This window comes from Zingiber officinale, chromosome 4B (genome assembly GCF_018446385.1).
Source record: "Zingiber officinale cultivar Zhangliang chromosome 4B, Zo_v1.1, whole genome shotgun sequence".
Classification (NCBI taxonomy): Eukaryota; Viridiplantae; Streptophyta; class Magnoliopsida; order Zingiberales; family Zingiberaceae; genus Zingiber; species Zingiber officinale.
The window spans coordinates 97348657-97370584 of NC_055993.1; positions in this window are offsets into that span (position 1 = coordinate 97348657).

Sequence of the window (21928 nt, forward strand, 5' to 3'; positions counted from 1 at the left end):
GAATTGACATGTCTTACTCTCTTTGTCAGCTTGACTTGCTTGGCCCATTGACTAAACCTTGCTCGTATTTTAGCTAATACTTTTATCTAATTTAATTAGCCCAATCTTTCATAATTCAAATAGTCATACTAATTTTTTATTCAGAAATTAATTTATAATGATCTATTAATTTTGTATATAAATATGTCATAATTAGCGATGATAAATTAATATCCATCGTTAATTAATGATAGAGATTAATTTATCATCGTTAATTGGATAAACGAAACTTGTAGTGGATATTAAAATCCATCACTAATCTTCATTAAAAACAAAACTCCTCATTTTTCATATTTACATCCAAATATAATCAAATACAATCATCACAAACTATAATTTTCACAACAAATTTACAATACAATCCATATCAACAACCTCACCACATAAAATCATATTAACAAACAATCATATCAACTTAAACAATACAATCCATATAAAAAAAAATAATATGCAAAACTAATTAAATCTATTGCATAATACATCCAAATTTTGGGCACAAAGTTTATATCATCTATAGCTTGATGAAAATCTAATACAAAATATAAAAACATACCTCACTTTAGATTTTGGATAGCTAGATATGGTGATAGAAATATGTAACATCTGAAAATGATTATGAAAAATTATAATACAATTAGCGATGTATATAATTAAAAAAAAGTAATAACTATTTGTATAGGAAGCACCAGACGATCGAATCTATATTTTGATAATAGTAAAGTGGTTCAATGTTAAGCTGTCTTATGATCTAATAAGTTGAACTAAGTGTGAAGGAAAGTCCTAAGTGAGCTTAGGCAAAAGAAAGTCCTAACTGTAGTTAGGCAATTAAGTTCTAGTCCGGAGGACTAGGCGAAGTCTTGGCGGGTCGAGCACTTTGGGCGAAACCCTAGAGTCGGGGACTCTAAGTGAAAATCCTTGTGGTCGCGGACCAAGTGGAAGTATGGACAGACGCTAAGGAAAAGTCCAGACGGCCTAGAGCACCGATCTGGAAAAAGGTAATTTCTCCTGAGAGTAGTAGGCGAGGACGCACTCCCCGAAAAGGGAACAGTAAGCGTCAGTCCGACCTAGAGTTTTTATGAAACTCAAAGTCAAAACCAGACAGTCAAAGGCCGTCAAATTCATGTTATATATATTGTTTATTGCCTGGACTAACTTTATTTTATAGAAAATAAAGTGGCTGGAAAAAGCTGGTCCGAGCGCCTTCAGGCGGCCGGAGTCCAGGCGGCCGGAGCTGGTCCGAGAGCTTGGAATGTCGAAGTATATCTGGAAGTTAAGTTGGAGTACGCTGATTGGACGAGTCTATGTCATGGTCCAGGAGCCATGGGGTGGTCCAGGCACCCAGAATAACCTATAAAAGCAACCTTCGAACTGAGGCTAAAACACAATATTCCTAATAACTTCCGCTTCTGCATGCTGCTCAGAAAATGTCTCTTCGACTCCTGAAAGTTGCTCCGACAATGACTACATTCGAGATCTGTTTCTAAAGTCATCGGTATTCTTTACATTTCTAATTATTTGTAATCATTTCAAACTGTACTTGTACTCTTTACGACTGATTAGTGATTACCCATCTAAAGTACTCTCACGTGTGAGCCTTAGAGTAGGAGTCGCCACAGGCTCCGAACCAAGTAAATCTTAACGTGTTATTAGCATTGTTCTTTCTTTCTGTCTTTATTCTGTTGCTTTCTCTCAAAGTTTTAAAAACAAACGTGAAAGTCACAAGCGCTATTCACGCCCCTCTAGCGTAATGATCCTACAATTGGTATCAGAGTCGGGGACGCTTTGAATCGGTACAACTACCGTTCGAGCATTTTTTTCATTATTTTTTCGCCCATTTTTTAAAAAATAAATTCTTACGCCTTTTTTTTTTTTTTTTTTTTTCTGTTTTCAAATTTTAGTTATAACACAGAATTGATCTAATAATCTCTCTTGACAAATTTTTTGATTCATCAATTTTTTTTCTTGAAATTGGTGCAACACCATTCGAGCCAGTTTTTTTACTTTATCTTCCTACCGCACTACTAATCCAAGACTAAGTCTTGGAACAAGTGTCATTATTTTTGTCTTTGCAAGATCATTTTTCTAAATGACCCAACAAGAAGGCTATAGTATCGTACGCCCGCTACTCTTCTCCGATGAGGATTTTGACTACTGGAATTGGATCTCAAAACACAGATGGAAATATGGATAATTATGCAGATGGGATTCACATATCCCATTGAAGATGGAGTACTCGTCCCCTGCGACAAATGGGACGTACAAACCTGTAAGAAGATTGAAGCTGAAGCAAAGGCAACCCAGAGCCTCTAGTGCGGCTTAACCAAATAAGAATTGAACTGGGTCGACTCTTTCAACAGCGCCAAAGAATTATGGAAAAAATCTAATCGAGCTACACGAGAGCACCTCCGACACCAAGGTAAGCAAATGAGACTTAATTTTGAATAAACTATATAATATTAAAATGCAGAATGGTGAGTCGGCAAGTCAACTCCACGCTAAGATCCAAGACTTGCTTAACGGTCTCCATGCAATCAGTTGGAAGGTAGAAAATCATGATATTATAAGGTACGCCCTCAATGCTTTTCCAAGGAACACTTTGTGGTCATCCACGGTAGATGCTTACAAAGTTTCTAAGGATCTCTCTCAAATTAGGTTAGATGAATTATTTTCAGAATTTGAATTACACGAACAGACTAACGTACTTTCGGTCGAGAAATGTATTGTGTTGATTGCAGGTACAAGAAAAACGAAGGTGACTAAGAAAAAGTACCCGATCGAACCCGAGTCTGAAGACGAATCAGACTCAGAAGAAGATGATGAAATTACCACTGAACTCGTGAACCTAGTCCGAAAGATGTACAAGAAGAAAAAGGGATTCACCAAAAGAGAAATCAAGAAGCTAATCCAGTCAAAGACGACACAACCAAGTCCAAAAGCCAAGTTCAAAGTCATTTGCTACGGTTGCAACAAAAAGGGACATATCAAAGCAAACTGTCCAAACCAGAAGGAAATAAAGAAGCAACGAAAAAGGAAGGTACTACAAGCAACGTGGGATGAGTCTTCATCAGAAGACTTTGACGACGATCTCGGATAGACAAGTCTCCTCGCACTTCCAACCTGAGAACAAGTCGTCGAATCCGAATCTGAGATAGAATTAGAAACTGAGTCTGAGCGAAGCCACATATTCGTATCCGATTCAGAAGGTTCCCAATCCACTATAAGAATTTCCTTAATTAGATCCCACAACCTGATCTTATACTTGTCTAGAAAACTGGCTAAATCCAACCTCCGGGTCAAGTCACTCTAAGAGGAGGTCAAAGCCCTCAAGGAAGTGACTAACCCAAGCTCCTTGACAGAATCGGTTCAAGCTGGAACTTCAACCCAAGTCTAACAATTTGAGGAAGAAAATTCTAACTTGAAAAGTCAAGTCAAGAAACTTAGGGACTCTTTGGAATGGTTCACTTTGGGTTCCAAGAACCTTGACCTAATTCTTCGGAAACAAAGGGATGTATACAATTGATCCGAACTTGGGTATAAGGCCAAATATAAATTCAAATTTTATCTGTCTTGTTAATCGAACAAATGGTAAAATGGTCCAAGCATGGATCCCTAAGTCTAACTTGGTTAACCAAGTTGGACTTAATCAATATTGGATCCCCAAAGATCAAATCTATTACCTTGATAGACTTTATCGAGGATATGATCCAGGGGAGCCAATAGAAATATCATCTTTATTATTAAATAAATTTGTTTGATGTTTGATTTACTGCTTTCATTATACATGTTTAGATTAGGATAAATAAGGACTTAGGCTTGATCGACACTTGTTCAGTTAGACCAAGGATTCTCAGAAAGAAAGTTAAATATTTAATTTCTTTAAAAGGTTTTATCTAGAAGTGGTTATTGCTCCAATATCCAAGAAGGCCTAGTGCCTCGCCACAGCCTAGAAGCCAATTATCGAAATGAATGTTTAATTGACTAACTGTTAAACCTAAGTCTAACTCAAATGTAAATCAATCCTTAGGTCTTAATCTAAATTGAAAGATTAAAATTAATCATCTCACAAAACCCATAAGATTCCCTGATTGATAATATAGAAAAAGATGAGATGAATTTAAATAAAATAAAAAACTTAGTAAAATCTAACCTAAATTAAATCTAAACTAAACTAAATTAAATCTAACCTAAATCAAAATTAAATCTAACCTAAATTAAATCTCAACTAAACTAACTTAAATCTAACTTAAATTAAAACAAAACTAAATATAATCAAAACTAAATCTAACTTAAATTAAAACTAAATTAAGTCAAATCTAAACTAAACTAACTTAAATCTAACTTAAATTAAATCAAAACTAAATTAAATCTAAACTAAATCTAACGTATATTAAACTTAAGTTAAACTCAATTAACCATCTCACAAATACCTATAGGTATAATATGATTAGTAACCTAGACTGGGTGAGGTGAAAAATTAAGAGGTTGAATTCAATCTATCTGATAATCCGTCAAAAATTGATCCAAATCAAATACTTTATGTGTAGAAACATAATGATTTGGACCAATGAATGTTGGATAGTGAATGCTCTAGACACATGACTGGAAACCGATTGAAGTTCACTAAGTTAAAATTCAAGAACTTAGGGGTCAGTTGCATTTGACAACAATAGAAAACTTAAGGTAATTGGAACAGGTAATATCGAACTAAGTTTTGATTTCATTATTCAAAAAGTATTATTAGTTGATAAATTCAATTTTAACTTACTTAGCATAAGTCAACTGTGCAAATCTAGATACATAGTTACTTTTTCTAACTTTGAATGTTTAATTAAAAATATTAAAAAATTTAAAATTATATTTAAAGAAATTAGGAAAAATAATATTTACACAATTTACCTATCAACTTCCTCACTAAAGTGTCTTCTGACATAACAAGAGGAAACCAAGTTGTGGCATAGAAAACTAGGTCACGCTCACATTAGACTCATTTCAATATTTTTATCATGAAAATAAGGGGTCAGTGTTGGGTTGCAATGGGCTAGCCCAGTGCAGTTCAACAATTTTATCATTTATTATGAAAATAAGGAGTTCACCAGTGAACTAGCACTAAATCATAGTCCAGTGTTGGGTTGCACTAGCCTCCTTGGTCCTTTTTCACCGGCTGAGAAGCACGGCGTTCACTGGCACCAACTGCCCTAGTGCCCTACGCTCTTTCCAACGCCAATTGTGCATAATTTAACCTAGGGCAGTTGAAGAACCTGGCTGTATCATTGTGAACATCTCATGCCAACTGCCAACAAGGAGGGCGTCTTCTCATTTCGCCGTTTGTGTTGATAGGATAACATACTATTCATCTATTTATTTCTTCATTACCTTGATCACGATCAAAATTGAACAATTACAAACTGAAAATACCTGGCAAACTTCATTATGACAATCAAGTATCCATAAGCTTCTATTTCAAGTGCACTATTTTGGCTCGGACTAACTGTGTAGGATGCTCAGAGTAAGCGTATAACATTTTGTAAAATAAATAAGGTTATCATTGCTCCTAAAATTGATGCTCTGCAATTGCAAGTTCTCCCGCAGATCAGTTATGACATTGCTCATGCTTGGCCTCTCAAGTATGACTAACTAGTGCATTTTGGTAAATGTTAGCGAGGCTTGTAATATTCTTGCTTTTCCGTATTCACCTCCTTTTAATGTAGGTTGTATTATGAAAGAAAAGATAATACTAACAACTCTTGGTCTAAATTAAGCTAATTATTAAATAGTCAATGAACAAGTAAATTGTTTGTGGTATTTTCCGCTCTAAAATTATTTTACCTATGTTGGTTGCAATTATTAATGTATTCGCTATTCCCAAATAAAGAAAATACGTAGCTCGATACACGACGTCAATGTAGGTAATAATTAGTGTATTTTAACCAAACTAATTAAATTTGAATTTCAATATTTAATTAATATATTAGTAAAAAAATTAAATAGATTAAGATTGATCGAATATGTAATTTAAAAAATCTAATAAAAAATGGTAAGAGGAAAACTTTAATTGCGTTAAGGAGGATAAGTACTCGGTGATTGAAAGTTTAATTGAAAATTGGTAAAGTTTAATTGAAAATTGGTAAAGAGAAAAGTCTAAGTAAATAAAGAAGGGCTGACCATTTGATGATCGAAGTCCAACTCACAGGTGACAGAAGAAAATTTTAAATAAATTAGGAAGGATCGAATATTTACTGATTGAAAATTAAATTCATTAAATTCAAATTAACAAGAGAAAAGTGTCAGTGAATCAAAAAGCAACAGAGAATAAAAGTCGAAGAGAAAAAATTTGATCCAACCGAACACTTAGAAAAAATTAGCCATGAACGGTATCAATAACCGTGCATATAATTACCAACACAATGAGGAAGAAGATTGATACAGTGCATAACGAAGGGTCCAATTGTCAAGGGAATATAATAATTAGAAGTCAAGAATATGTGATAGTCAGAAATTAAGAAGATGTGATAATCAACAGACGAGAGAAGAAAGGATAGGATTACCGGAAGTCGCCAAAATTATAATGCTAGTTCGGGTAATTACAGGTCGGGAGACCAGACCGACCACATGATAGGCGATCGAGATGAAGCCTGACCTGTCTTCACCGATCGGATTTCCTCAACCTAGTATACATATACAGATATGTTACTCCCGGTCGGATCTGAATCGATATAACGGGGAAGAGAAGGCTCTCGTCATAGCTCAGCTCATCCTTTCATCAAGCCTTTTCATCAGACTTTAACAGGTCACCCCGAGCTGCTCTGGTCATATCCGGGCGGGACAGAAGGTGCTACATGACAAGTAGGGTCAGGGAATCGTAACCGTCTGTCAGAGAATAACTGCTGTATGTCAGGGAATATTCCAATGGTCAGTGATCAACTGCAAAGAGAACATTCCTCTAGTCTATAGGAGGATGCCACGCGTCCTCCATCTCCCGACAAGTCCTGACACCCGACATCCTTTGACATCGTTCAGTCTCCAGAAGGTACACACTATCATATAAAAATGAGAGTCCTCTCCTTTGCGCAGGTACACTCACTCACACATTTGCACTTGTCTTCTACTTTTCTTCTTTCTTCGCACACTGTTCTTCTGGGGAAAAAGTACCTATCTTGAGGGTCTGAGAGCCTGCTCCAGAGACTTTTTTCCTGGTTTCTGGCCTCTAACGTTCCGTGTGCTTGTTTGAGTGTGCGCAGAGCCCAAGTACCACTAGCTTAGTCTTAGCTGCCCGTCAGCACCCCGTGGGGGTCCTTTCTTGAGGTCGCGTACAAAAGGGAGTTCTAGTCGCCCCCTGGTCAACGCCAACGATAGCGCATCCGACCTTCATCTGACTCATATTCAGGACAGGATCAATTTGGCGCAGTCTGTGAGAACTTTCTTCACCTGTTCCGAAGCATTAAGATGGAGGAGACCGAAAAAAATCAATGTGACCATGACGACAGGGGAATACGAACTGTTCAAGGAAGCCAAGAGGTGGGCGACTTCCGATAGGCAGACCACCGCTTCCCGACCGCACAAGATGCCTGAAGTTTCCAAGGACTCGACTCATATTTTTGACAGAGAATCTAAAAGGAAGCAGCCCGATGAGTTTCCCCTGACCTTCTATAGGGATCACGTCCCGGATTATTACAACCGAGGTCTGAATTGCTATAACAAGAGAGAGCAACCGCAGGCTTCCATGGCTGAAAGCTCCTCCCCAGGGATCCCAAGAGAGGAAAGGTCATAGTCCTTAGGGAGGAACCCTGGGGGAGCCTCAGGAGCAAGTTCCCTTTTCTCTAAGGGTCCTCGAGAAGAAGTTACCAAAGGGGCACAAGCCCCCAGCTATCGGAGAATATGAAAGTAGCAAGGATCCGAAGGATCATCTCTGAAAGTTCTAGAACGCTGCTCTATTGCACCAATATAGTGATGCCATTAAGTGCTGAGTATTCCTGAACACTCTTTCAAGCTCGGCACAAAGATGGTTCGATGGATTGCCGAATGAGTCCATCACATGCTTCCATGACTTCAAAACTGTCTTTCTGCGTCATTTCGCTAGCAGCAGGAAGTATCAAATGACAAACCACTGTCTCTTCACCCTCAAGCAAGGGTTTGCCGAGCTCTTGAGGAGCTATATAAAACGCTTCAACCAAGTGGCTCAGGACGTCCCGTCCACTACCTCGAAGATATTGATGAGCGCCTTCTCCCATGGACTGGTAGAAGGGGAGTTCTTTCGAGATCTCATCCGAGACCCGGTGAAAAACTTCGATGAGATGCTGGGGAAGGCCGCCAATTATATCAATGTAGAAAAGGCTCAGGCGGCTTGAAGGAAAGCAGACAAGGCGCCTGCTTTTGTAAATAAATCGGAGAAGAGGTCACCCCAACTGCCAACTCAACCTCTTCCTCGTGCCCAGGAGGCCCGACCACCTTTCCCGCTCGGTCAAGATGCCCATCCAACCCAATGTGTAGCGGCTGTCCAAGCCCCCAGGTCTGGTCAATGGGGCATACGTTATTGCACTTACCATCGGTCTCACACTCACGTTACTAGTGATTGCTTCTAGTTCGTCGGTGACTCCAGGCGCGTAGCTGAGTTCGGTCTACCTTCACCGGAGATAGCGCCCAATGTCCAAAGGCTGTTGGCCGATCGGTGGGCTGGAGTAGGCGAGTCTAGCAGATCCCTACTTAACCAGGCAGGACAAGGAAGTTAACAACCCAGTCGCAACCCAGAGCTAGGGGAAGTTCGGGAGGAGGAGAACAGGGGAAACACGACCATCCGAAAGATTGGTAAGATCTCTGGAGGGCCTACCGATGAAGATTCAGCTAGAGTCCGAAAATCACATGGGCGTCACCTGGAGGTACACGCTGTAGGATGCAGCCAGGAACAGGCTGTTGGGCCCATCGTCAGTTTCAAGCCGTAAGATTTGGAGGGGCTGGAGCTTCCTCACGATGATGCTTTAATAATTAAAGCTGTCATAGCCAACAGTAGCGTGGCCAGGATTTTCATTGATACCAGAAGCTCTGTCAACGTGCTGTTCAAGACTGCATTCGAAGACATGCAGATCGACTCTAATGAACTCCAGACCATGGCCACTTCATTTTACGCTTCACTGGCAATGAAGTAAGGCCCATGAGTCAAATCAAGTTGGTCATGTCTCTAGGAAGCAAGCCCCTGGTGAGAACGCGAAGGAGCACTTTCATAGTGGTGGATTCGCCATCCTTATACAACGTCATCTTTGGGAGACCGGCGCTGCACGAGTTCAGGGCAGTAGTCTCTACTTTCCATCAGAAGATTAAGTTCCCTGTGGGAGACCAGATCGGGGAAGTCAGAGGTGAGCAAATGGTCTCTTGCAGGTGTTACATCGATATGATGAGGGTGGAGGCCCGCAAAGTGTAGAGAACCCAGGATGACAGTGTCCATGCCATTCAAGAAGAACCTCTTCCTACAATAGAGGAGTCCATCCCTTGGGAGGAGGTTTAGCTCTATCCTAGATGTCCGAAAAGCCTCACTCGCATATCAAGAGACCTACCCCTCGAGTCAAGACGGACCTGGTTCAATGCCTGACTCGCAATACGGATGTCTTCGCATGGTCCCCCGAAGAGCTACCTGGGGTCAGACACGAGGTGGTAGAGCATAAACTACATCTCCTGCCTGATTCCTGGCCAGTCAAGCAAACGAAATGGAACTTTTCGACCGAGCAGAATAGGATTATCCGAGCTGAGGTGGACCGGCTCAGGAAAGCAGGTCACATTAGAGAGGTACAGTTCCCGTCCTGGCTCTTTAACGTGGTCCTTGTAGCTAAGCCCAATAATAAGTGGAGAGTCTGCATCGACTCTCGGGATCTTAATCGCGCTAGCCCTAAGGACTGCTACCCGCTGCCCAGGATTGATCAGATGGTGGACTCGACCTCAGGTTGCGAAAGGATTTGCATGCTGGATGCTTACCAAGGATATCACCAAATCCCTCTGGCACGGGAAGATCAGGATAAGGTCAGCTTCATCACGGTTGATGGTATTTTCTATTACATTGTCATGCCTTTTGGATGGAGAAATGCAGAAGCGACCTATCAAAGAATGATCGATAAGATCTTCCGGGAGCAGATAGGGCGGAATGTGGAGGTCTATATGGATGACATTCTCATCAAATCCACCCTGGACATAAACTTGATTGCCGATATTGAAGAGACTTGCAGCACACTACGACAATATGGGCTAAAATTAAATCCATTAAAGTGCTTGTTAGGAGCTCGGGAAGGAAAGTTCCTAGGATATCTAGTTACCGAGTGAGGAATTGAAGCTAACTCTGAGAATGTTCAAGCACTCCGAGATATGAAAGCCCCCTAGAATCTGAAGGAAACCCAGAACTTGGTAGGCCAAATAACAGCGTTGTCCAGATTCATATCCCGGTCTGCAGATCAAGCGTTGCCCTTCTTTAAGATGCTCAGGAGAGCGACCAAGTTTCAATGGGATAAAGAATGCAATCAGGCCTTCGAAGAATTAAAGAAGCACTTGGAGACCTTGCCCTCCCTATTTAAGCCCATTGCAGAGGAGCCGCTCTGGGTCTATCTGTCTGCCACCATCGAGCCCGTGGGGACGGTGTTGGTAAAAGAGCAAGATAATGTACAACGACCAATGTACTTTTTCAGCCATTTATTAAAGGGGGTCGAGTCCCAATACATGCCCCTGGAGAAATTGATTTATGGATTAGTGCTCATGGATCGGCGCTAAAGACCATATTTCTTGGCGCACCCCATTACAGTCTTAACAAATAGCACCATGGGTAAGGCCCTTACCAATGTGGAAGTAGCAGGCCATCTCATCAAATGGGAAACTAAGTTGGAAAAATATGACATACAGTATCAGCCCTGAACGACAATTAATGCGCAAGCTTTAGCAGACTTTCTAACAGAGATCCATCAAACAGATTCTAAAGAAGCTTGGAATGTCTACGTGGATGGATCATCCACTCAACAAGAAAGTGTGGTAGGAATCTTACTAATATCCCCACAAGGGGATATCTTGCCGATTGCCGTCAGATTAAATTTCAGAGTCACTAATAATGAGTCAGAATAGGAAGGACTATTGGTAGGACTGCAAGCATCTCGGCATATCGGTGTCTCCTGGGTAATTATTTATTCAGATTCTTAACTTATAGCTCAGCAAGTAGCGGACAACTTTGAAGTTAATAGTGACAAGCTACAATTATACCGAGAAGCTTATGAGAAGATGAAAGAGAGTTTCAAGGAAGTCACGGTAACTAAGATTCCCCAGGAAGATAACCAAAGTGATGACGAACTAGCTAAAATGGCTAACTCTTAAACCACTTGGGTGCTGGACAAGTCGATAGCTCAGACCTTCCTAATAGCTCAAATAGATTTGCATAACAATATTGAGGAGTCGATCAATTAGAGAGCCCCGATGATTAGTTTGTTGGTGCAATATCCCTCAGGTCAAGGGTGACCTGGTTAACCAAGCTGAGTCTTGGTTAGGGTTTAGATGTTTGACAATAAGATATTGATTGAAGAAGAGTCAAGTAGGTCAAGGTTGACTGGACACTTGACTGGGAAGTCCTAACTGGCAAGTTAGGCAGAAGGAAGTCCTAGTGAGTGAAGCTAGGCAGAAGGAAATCCTGGTGAGTGAAGCCAGGTGAAAGTCCTAGTGAGTGAAGCTAGGCAGATGGAAAATCCTGGTGAGTGAAGCCAGGTGAAAGTCCTAGTGAGTGAAGCTAGGCAGATGGAAAATCCTGGTGAGTGAAGCTAGGTGAAAGTCCTGGTGAGTGAAGCCAGGCAAGGAAGGAAATCCAGATGGATCAAGGATGATCGGACATCTGGTGTTGGGAAGTCCAAGTAGGTCAAAGGGATTTACTGGATACTTGGCAAGGAAGGAAGTCCAGATGGGTCAAGGTTGACCAGACATCTGGTGGAAGTCCAAGTAGGTCAATGGAGTGACCGGATACTTGGCACGATGAGTAAAAGTCCAAGTGGGTCAAAGGGATTGACCGGACACTTGGTGGGGAGTCCTGGCAGGTCAAGGGAGTGACCAGATGCGAGGCATGATGTACCAACAGGTCAAGGTTGACCGGATGTTGGTTAGGGAGGTTTGGGACTTGGTTTTGGGCAAAAACCAAGTGCTGGATCGATCCGTGGATCGATCAGTAGATCGATCCCGATTCTTCCCAGCGAACAGAAAGCTTCTGGATCGATCCGTGGATCGATCCAGAGGTCCCGATCGATCAGCCGATCGATCGGGACGATGCTGCTTCGCGTGATAAGCGCTGGATCGATCCGTGGATCGATCTAGGCGCGTTTCCTGAGCACAGAGGCGCTCTGAATCGATCCGTGGATCGATCCAAAGCCTCCCCGATCGATTCGGAACATTCGAATCGATCGGGATCCGACCGTTGCGTCGGGTTTAAAGCCGCAGGCGAGCGTGGTCTTCGGCATCCTTTTACGAGCTCTTCTCAGATTCATTCCAGCTCCTCCACAGCTCTCTACAAGCACGTGATCGCCAGTTCTTGAAGGTTCTTGGAGGCTTTCCAAGTCAAGAGGCGGATCTATTGCAAGAGGAAGAAGTTAGGGTTAGGGTTTTTACTGCACATCTTGTAAGCTTTTGCTTAACTTGTATTTCCCTTTCTTCTTCTTGTACTGAGAGTCTTGTAGGGCTTCTCCGCCCTCGGTAGTTACCGAAAAGGAGTGTTTCATAGTGGAGGGTGCGTGCGTGGTGTGGATCCTTGGATTAGTCACCTCCTTTGGAGGTGGATACCAAGTAAAATCCTAGTGTTAGCGTTTGGTGTTTGTTTCTGTATTTTCCGCTGCACATCCAAGAAGAAACAAGCAACGCCAAGCAACGAAGCGCACCGAGCGAACGCGACGAGCTATTCACCCCCCCCTCTAGCTACTTTTGGTCCTAACAAGTGGTATCAGAGCTAGGCCGCTCTTCACCGGAATCATCGCCGGAAGGGTCAAGCATATCAAGAAAAGCTAGAGGGTGAAGAAGTTGGAGCAAATTCTTCAAGTTCAAGACTTCATCAAGCTCAACTTCAAGATGCAATTCCAAGATGGACTTGGATTTGACACAAGGGTGGCTCCACCATACACTTCCACAAGTTTTGATTCTTGGAGATCAAGAATCGAAACCTTTCTTATGATGGAGATAGAGCAATGGTTTGCTCTAATGGAAGGCTTCAAAGCTCCAACGAACTCCAAGGGCAAGCTTCTAAAGAAAAGCATATGGAGCTCGGAGCAAATTCAAAGGGGCGAGGCAAATGACAAAGTGACCAAGCTTTTGGTCAACTTATTGCCTAGCCACATCTTGGCTCAAGTTGGAGAATTCGAAGATGCCAAGGAGCTTTGGAGCAAATTGGCCAAGCTTCATGAAGAGATCCCCTCCACTGTACGAGATCAAGAAGAATCCAGAGAGGGTGACTCTTTGGAGCAAGACCAAGAGGAGGATTCCGAGGTTGAGAGATGCTCAACCTCCGAAGAAGAGGAAATCCAAGAAGCTTCATCCTCAAGGGAATGCAACGAAGGGAACAAGGAGGGAGCATACTCCTTGTTTCATATTCAAGATGATGAAGCCTCCACCTCTAGGATTGAGGGGGAGCAATCCTTGGTGACACCGGATCAAGAAGAAGGAGAAGCCTCTACATCCGGGTCAAGAGAAGAAGAGGAGGAAGAAGCTTCTACCTCCACAAGTCAAGAAAAATCAAATGGAGGAGAATCAAGGTCCGATCAAGAGGAAGCTTCTACCTCCGGATCCAAAGAAAAAGATGCCACCCCTACAAGCAAAGGTATAAATATTTCAATTAATAATAAAAATCATATTATATGCTTTGAATGTAGGGAACATGGGCACTACAAGAGCAAGTGCCCTAAATTAGCCAAGAAGAAGGGCCAAGTGGCACAAAAGGGCAAGGTGAAGCCCAAGGAGACCATCCCCAACACAAAGAAGAGCAAGGAGCATATTATATGCTTCTCTTGCAATCAAAAGGGGCATTATCGTAGTCAATGCCCCAAGGGGAAGAAGAAGGTCAAGGCTCAAGGAGGCACTAGTCAAGGGGGAGCCTCCAAGGTAAAGAAGAAGGTAACATTTATTGAGCCTACTCCTTTACATTATGGTAAAAAGCATGATAGGTCTAACTTTTATCATTTTAATGCAATTTACCATAAGAATAGAAAGCATGAGGGCTTTAAGGAAAAGCATGTGGCCCTACATGCTAAGACTATCACTCCTAGGGTTAGGAATGTAGGTAAAAGTCTAGACAATAACTCTAAGGATTTCAGATACAAGCCTAGAAACCAAAATGCTCATGGACTTAATGAAAAACCAAATTCTAAGGATTTAATGATAGAAAATCAAGTCTTGAGATCAAGACTTGATAAAATGGAAAAGACCCTAAAAAGGATGGAAAATATCCTAAAAGGGCAAAATGAGCAAAACCTAGGGCTAGGAAAGTCAAAGCCATCAAATAGCCATAGAGATTTGGGATACAAACCAAAGGCTAAGAAGGATGTGCCTAGTTATCATAGGGTTCCATATAGTTATGGAACAAACCCTAGGTTTAGTGGTCAAGTCAAGAATACTAGGGAAGTCATCCCTAAGAGTATTTTTGCAACCAAAGTGACTAAGACTTCTAAGAAGTCTAAGAAAGTCACTAACAAGGTCACAAGGGAGGCTATCCCTAGGGTTGACGTAGAAAATGTGACCAAGGCTTCTAAGAAGCCCAACAAGGTCACTAGGAAGGTATCTAGGGAAGTTATCCCTAGTGAGTACCTAGAGCATCCAAGGAGCACCAATAGGTGTTGGGTTCCTAGGAGCATCTTCTCTACCCCATAAATGGGTTAGAGAGTGTCAACTCCAATTAGAAGGGTAGTTAATCCAACTTTGAGGAAATTGACACTCAAGGAGCATTTTCAAGGTTTTTGTTAACTTTTGAAAATGAAATGGAACTATTATTTACTCCTTGAAAGAGTAAAATGTGCCTAGTGGTGAAAATCTGATTTTAATCTTAAATGGCACGTATTGGGAAATTCATAAGAGCTACCAAGTTGGGATTTTGGTATGTTCTTAGAAAATTAAAGGAAATTGAAGCCTTATGTTGAAGTGCTACTCTTGTGGAAAAATGAAATATGCCAACATTTGAGGATATGCTTAATTTCGACTGGCATAAATTAATCAAGGGAATTAGAAATGCCAATTTAGGCTTTGACATTTTCTTGAAGCACTTTAGGGCAATCTAGGTTTAAGTTGTAAGTTTAGCTAAGGTTTTAAGGATACTTAGATAGTTAATCTAGGTATATTTTATTTATGCTAAATCTTGCCATGATTGTTTGCCCATCATGTGTCATGACATCATGTCTATTCTTGCGTTCATATTTTATTATGAAAAATCCAAAAATACCATGTCATGACATTCATACATCATGTAATTATAGGATATTTTCTTTTGAAAGTTATTTTATTTTGATGTATGCCATAACATTATCATGCATTAGTTTAATTCCTTGTAATTAAGGACAAAAGGCATTTAACAACAATTATTAACAAGTGACATCCTTGGTGGATGTCTAGTATATATCTAAAATGCCTAGATAGATATGCATGATCCCTAGAATAGGGCAAAACCAAAATCTTACATCTCACAAGGACTATAAGATGACTTGTATGTGTTTTAGTGCACATTAGATACAAGTGAGATGTTAGGAAGATGAACAAAATTCAAAATGTTGATTTAGTGCATTCTTTTGAGTTTTAGGTTCATCAAAACACATAGTTATGTGTTTTCCCATCATTGGGAAAGCTAATGTACAAGTCATGTGCATTATGCCCAAGGAACATGATGGGATATTGGTTTTGAAAATGTTTTTAAAATGTTTTTGGAAAACCTTGGTGAAGACTATCTTTTGATAGTAATCACCATTGAATAGTTAGACACAAACTTGAAGAAAACACTAAAGTTTTTGCAAGTTTTCAAGTTTGTGTCAATCTTTGAAAAGATGATGTATTTTTATAGAAAACTATTTTTCCTTGATAATATATGCCCTAAACAATGTCTACACGAAATTTCATAATTTTTGGATTTTTGTAGAATTTTCTAGGGGTTTCTGAAGTTGACTGAAATTTCAGCAACTATCAAGTCTGATCGATCCATGGATCGATTGGAGTGCTGAATCGATCCATGGATCGATTCGGAAGCCAATTCGCGAGGACTCACCGGATCGATCAGCCGATCGATTCAGTAGTCTGAATCGATCGGTGGATCGATTCAGAAGGTTCAATCGATTGGAACCCAACTCCAATCGATCCAAGTTGCTGATTTTGGCTGGGAAAGCCTGATTTCAGCACTTTGAACCTATTTTAGTCTAGGTAACCATTCCAAACCCTTAAAATATATTTGTATACATAAAAAGGGTATTTTCGTGTTGAAAACAAGGATGGAATGGTTAAGGAAGACTTCATTGAAGTTTAGGTTGAGGTTTGTTTCAAATTTTGAACATTTGAACCTCAAAACTTCTAAATCTGGGTTTCCTAAAGGTTTAGGGATTCCAAGTCATTGTTGGTGCAATGACAGAAGTTACCACCATGTCTTTAGGGGGAGGGACTCTTTAAAGACATGAAAATTATTTTTCATGAACCTTGGAAGGTGGTTAACCTTCTGTTGTGAACTTGCTCAAGGTTGAGCATTTAAACTTGAAATGGGGATAAATGGGGATAAATGGGGAGTGGATATCCTCATCATTTCAAGTGGCAACTCAAGTGGTTGAAAATGCTCAAGGTTGGGTATTTGTCAACATTGAGGGAGAAGTTAAGGATAATGAAGGGTATGGGACCTTCAATATTGAGTTGATCACAATGAGTGAAATTGTGATCACGATGAGCAACTCTTCAGGGGGAGAGTCTTCAACAAATGGAGTTGTTGAAGTGTGCCCAAAATTGGAGCATAGGTTGATGTGTGTCCAAAGACGGGTTGATGTGTTTTTGTAGGGGGTTGATGTGTGCCAATAGGGGGAGAATGAAAGGAAGTAAGTTAGGTTTTCATTACCTAGAGGGAGTTTGCCCTCTTAGGGGGAGAATGAAAAGCTTAATTTATGGGTTCATTACCTAGTGGCATGAAGAAGGAGGCTATAGGATTAGCCTAACTTACATGTGGGATTGTAAGTGTTATTGTGGTATTGTCAAACATCAAAAAGGGAGAGATTGTTGGTGCAATATCCCTCAGGTCAAGGGTGACCTGGTTAACCAAGCTGAGTCTTGGTTAGGGTTTAGATGTTTGACAATAAGATATTGATTGAAGAAGAGTCAAGTAGGTCAAGGTTGACTGGACACTTGGCAAGTCCTAGTGAAGTTAGGCGGAAGTCCTAGTGAGTGAAGCTAGGCGTAAGGAACTGGTGAGTGAAGCCGGTGAAAGTCCGAGTGAGGGAAGCTTGGCCGAGGGAAAATCCTGGTGAGTGAAGCCAGGTGAAAGTCCTAGTGAGTGAAGCTAGGCAGATGGAAAATCCTGGTGAGTGAAGCCAGGTGAAAGTCCTAGTGAGTGAAGCTAGGCAGATGGAAAACCCTAGTGAGTGAAGCTAGGTGAAAGTCCTGGTGAGTGAAGCCGTGCAAGGAAGGAAATCCAGATGGATCAAGGATGATCGGACATCCGGTGTTGGGAAAGTCCAAGTAGGTCAAAGGATTTATTGGATACTTAGGAAGGAAGTCCGGATGGGTCAAGGTTGACCGGACATCCGTGGAAGTCCAAGTAGGTCAATGGAGTGACCGGATACTTGGCACGACGAGTAAAAGTCCAAGTGGGTCAAAGGATTGACCGACACTTGGTGGGGAGTCGGTCAAGGAGTGACCAGATGCGAGGCATGATGTACCAACAGGTCAAGGTTGACCGGATGTTGGTTAGGGAGGTTTGGGACTTGGTTTTGGGCAAAAACCAAGTGCTGGATCGATCCGTGGATCGATCCAGGATGTGGATCGATCAGTGGATCGATCCAGATTCTTCCCAGCGAACAGAAAGCTTCTGGATCGATCCAGAGGTCCCGATCGATCAGCCGATCGATCGGGACGATGCTGCTTCGCGTGATAAGCGCTGGATCGATCCGTGGATCGATCCATGCGCGTTTCCTGAGCACAGAGGCGCTCTGAATCGATCCGTGGATCGATCCAAAGCCTCCCCGATCGATTCGGAACATTCGAATCGATCTGGATCCGACCGTTGCGTCGGGTTTAAAGCCGCAGGCGAGCGTGGTCTTCGGCATCCTTTTACGAGCTCTTCTCAGATTCATTCCAGCTCCTCCACAGCTCTCTACAAGCACGTGATCGCCAGTTCTTGAAGGTTCTTGGAGGCTTTCCAAGTCAAGAGGCGGATCTATTGCAAGAGGAAGAAGTTAGGGTTAGGGTTTTTACTGCACATCTTGTAAGCTTTTGCTTAACTTGTATTTCCCTTTCTTCTTCTTGTACTGAGAGTCTTGTAGGGCTTCTCCGCCCTCGGTAGTTACCGAAAAGGAGTGTTTCATAGTGGAGGGTGCGTGCGTGGTGTGGATCCTTGGATTAGTCACCTCCTTTGGAGGTGGATACCAAGTAAAATCCTAGTGTTAGCGTTTGGTGTTTGTTTCTGTATTTTCCGCTGCACATCCAAGAAGAAACAAGCAACGCCAAGCAACGAAGCGCACCGAGCGAACGCGACGAGCTATTCACCCCCCCCTCTAGCTACTTTTGGTCCTAACATAGTTATCTTTGTAAGACCGTTAGATTCGATAGAGGGGGGGGGTGAATATCGATTCGAAAATCTCGAGTTAAAACGCAGCGGAAAAGTAAGGAAGTAAAGAGATGAACACGGTTGATTTTTACTTCGTTCGGAGCCTGTGACGACTCCTACTCGAAGGCACGTACTCCTTGAGTACTTTCGTTGGGCAATTCACTAGCAATTCGGATAATTACAATTTACGTACAAATATTGCTAATGAAAGAGAAACAAAGCTATACCGACAAATAATGAATTAAAAGAAAACCGGAGTGAGTCGTCGGATCTTTGTGAACGTCGTTGGAGCGCAGAGTAGCAGAGTGATTGAACTCAGAGTTCTCAGAAAACAGATATATTGAAGCTCCTGCCTGGGGCTTCTTTTATATGCTGCTCCGGGTGCCTGGATCCCTTCCGAGCGCCTGGAATGTGACGTAACACTCCCAACCAGCATGCTCCAAGTGTCAACGTCGTCCTGGGGATAAAACTTGCCTCCGGGCGCCCAGAACCATCCCGGGTGCCCGGACCCTCACTGTTTCCTACCTGCAAAACAGTGTTAGTCCGAGGCAAATAAAAACCCTGCAGCACAGATTGTAAGCACATTTTTATAGATACGCTAAGTAATAAAAATTAACAACAAGAGTATGACTTAGATTCCGTCTTTCCGAGACCGGAATCTAGTCACGATCTCGACTTAGATATCCGAAATGGATCTAAGCTGGATCGACGCCTAATGTTCCCTTCCCGGGAATGCGTCCTCACAGTCACTCCCCTCCAGTGACTTACCTTACTTACCTGCCAGACGTCCGGTCAACCCGTCGACCCGTCTGGACTTCTTGCCAAGCGTCCGGTCAGCCTGTCGACCCGCCTGGGCTTCTCGCCAGCTATCCGGTCAGCCTGTCGACCTAGCTGGACTTCTCGCCAAGCGTCCGGCCACCGTCGACCGCTTGGACTTCTCGCCAGCTATCCGTCGACCCGCTAGGACTTCGTGCCAGACATCTGGTCGGCCCGTCGACCTGTCTGGACTTCTCCTGCACACTTTATCAAAGTGTCAGACAACAACAGACTAACTTAACCTGATTTGTCATTCATCAAAACCTGGGTTAAATCGTTAGTGCTAACCGCACCAACAATCTCCCCCTTTTTGATGGAATGACAACCTGGTTAAGTTAGTGAAAACATATGCAAGAAAAAACAAGCATTTAAAGGGTTTTTAAGTTAGTTTGTATTTTCAATTCTGGTTTAGCTAACTTAACCACCTAACTCTCCCCCTTTGGCATTCATCAAAAAAATAAGCAAGAGTAAACAAGCATAGTGTGGAGTTACTGTAGAAAGTTATTAATTTAAGAAACAGCTTATTTTGGAAAATATCTACGTTTGATTCAAAATTCAAAGATACTGATAAAAGTGTAATCTTTAAGCCCAAATTAAAAGATAGGCCAGTTGCCTTGGGGGAGTCAAGTTGAATTTTTAAAAGTATAAGTTTAAAGTTAATCAAGTTTAACTTTTCAAAAGTGTAAAATTTTCCAAATCAGGTTTTTCAAATTAGATTTTAAGAAACATTTACTTTTCAAAAGGTAAATTCTAATTTTCAAACACTAAGTTGAATTTAGTTTTCAATTTTGATATTTTCAAAACAAAGCAACATTTTTAATTTTTCAAAAGCAAGTAAATTTTTAGCCAAAATAAATTTGCTAAGTTTGGAAAGTTTAATTTTCAAGCATATGTTACAAAACTGACTAAATTTAAATGTAATAATTTTTAATTGAAAATCAATTTTAAAAATTAGGTGGGATTTTTAAACTTCCAAACTTTTAATTAATTTCTCCCCCTGAACCTTATATCTAAGATAAAGCTTTTGAAAATATTTGCTAAGAATTTTTAATATAAGATTTTCAAAGTAATTGGAGTAGAATTTTCAAAAGAAATTTAAAAAAAAATGCTTTAGTTAATCCTCCTGAATTTGATACTCAAATTTACATAGCTGTCTAACCAATCAGTTACTAACTAACTATCAGAAAATAGCAGTTTTCACTTGGTTAGTCAGATTAAGTTGATTATAAGCAGTCAGTGTTTGACTTGACTGATGAGCTTAATCTGATTAATATCTGAGTTGTATTTAACGTCCAGACTTATGCCGATGCACTGATATAAGCATCTTAAGTCCAGACAGTTGACCTATGCATCTCACCCCTTTCTATGTTTTTCAAACACAAGCAAGGTAAACCTAAGGTGTTGGTGAGATGCTCAAAACTAATCCTATGGGTACATGCTTTCTAAGGATTCAAAAACTAATCTAAGGCCAAAACTGTTTTTGAAAATCTAAAAATGGAAAGTTTTGAAAACAGACAAGTTTAACCTATAATTTGATAAAACCATTTTGACAGTATTTTGAATTATCCTAGTCTATGGAGCATATTATCAATGTAAGTCTAGCAGAAATATCACTAGATAAATTCAAAATAGTTTACAGGTGGTGTAGCTACAGAAGTGAGTCATAACTAGATCTACTGAGATGAAGAAGGGGGTGGTCCAGATCCCAAGGATCGAAGAAGTGCCATCAGCTCAGTGTGTCGGGTATCCCCGGCAGCTCGTAGCTCGGCAATCTCTCGTCGTATGTCCCGATGAAAATCAGAGTTCTCCCGCTAGAGACTCGCCATAGCTCTCTCTAATCCGGTCATACGGTCGGACATAGTGCGGGAAGCGTGACCTCGTGCTCTAGCTGGTGGTGGTGGTGGAGCCGGTGCGGCTTCCTCTGGAAATAGTGCGAGCATGAAATCGTCCACCTGTGCGTCTGGATCGGGCTGGTGCTGTGCCCCCCCTCCGCCAAGACATAGTCCCGTCATCTCTATCTATATAGACACCAGCTAAGGAGAAGTTTCGAGCTGTGATAACATCGAACTCGGTCATGTTGGCAATGGCTCCTCTAGTGACATCAATGTGCAATGAGGACATATAGGCTGTCAGAATGTGACCATATGGCATATGGACTCGTCTATCAGTCACGAATCCGGCCGAGTAGATAATGGTGGAAAAAATGTGCAGGCTGATGTCAATTTCTAACCTATGGATCAGGGCATAAAGTAAGAACGAATGAAATGGGCGCATCACAGCGATGTCTCGAGTAGTCAGTGGTAAAATACAAAG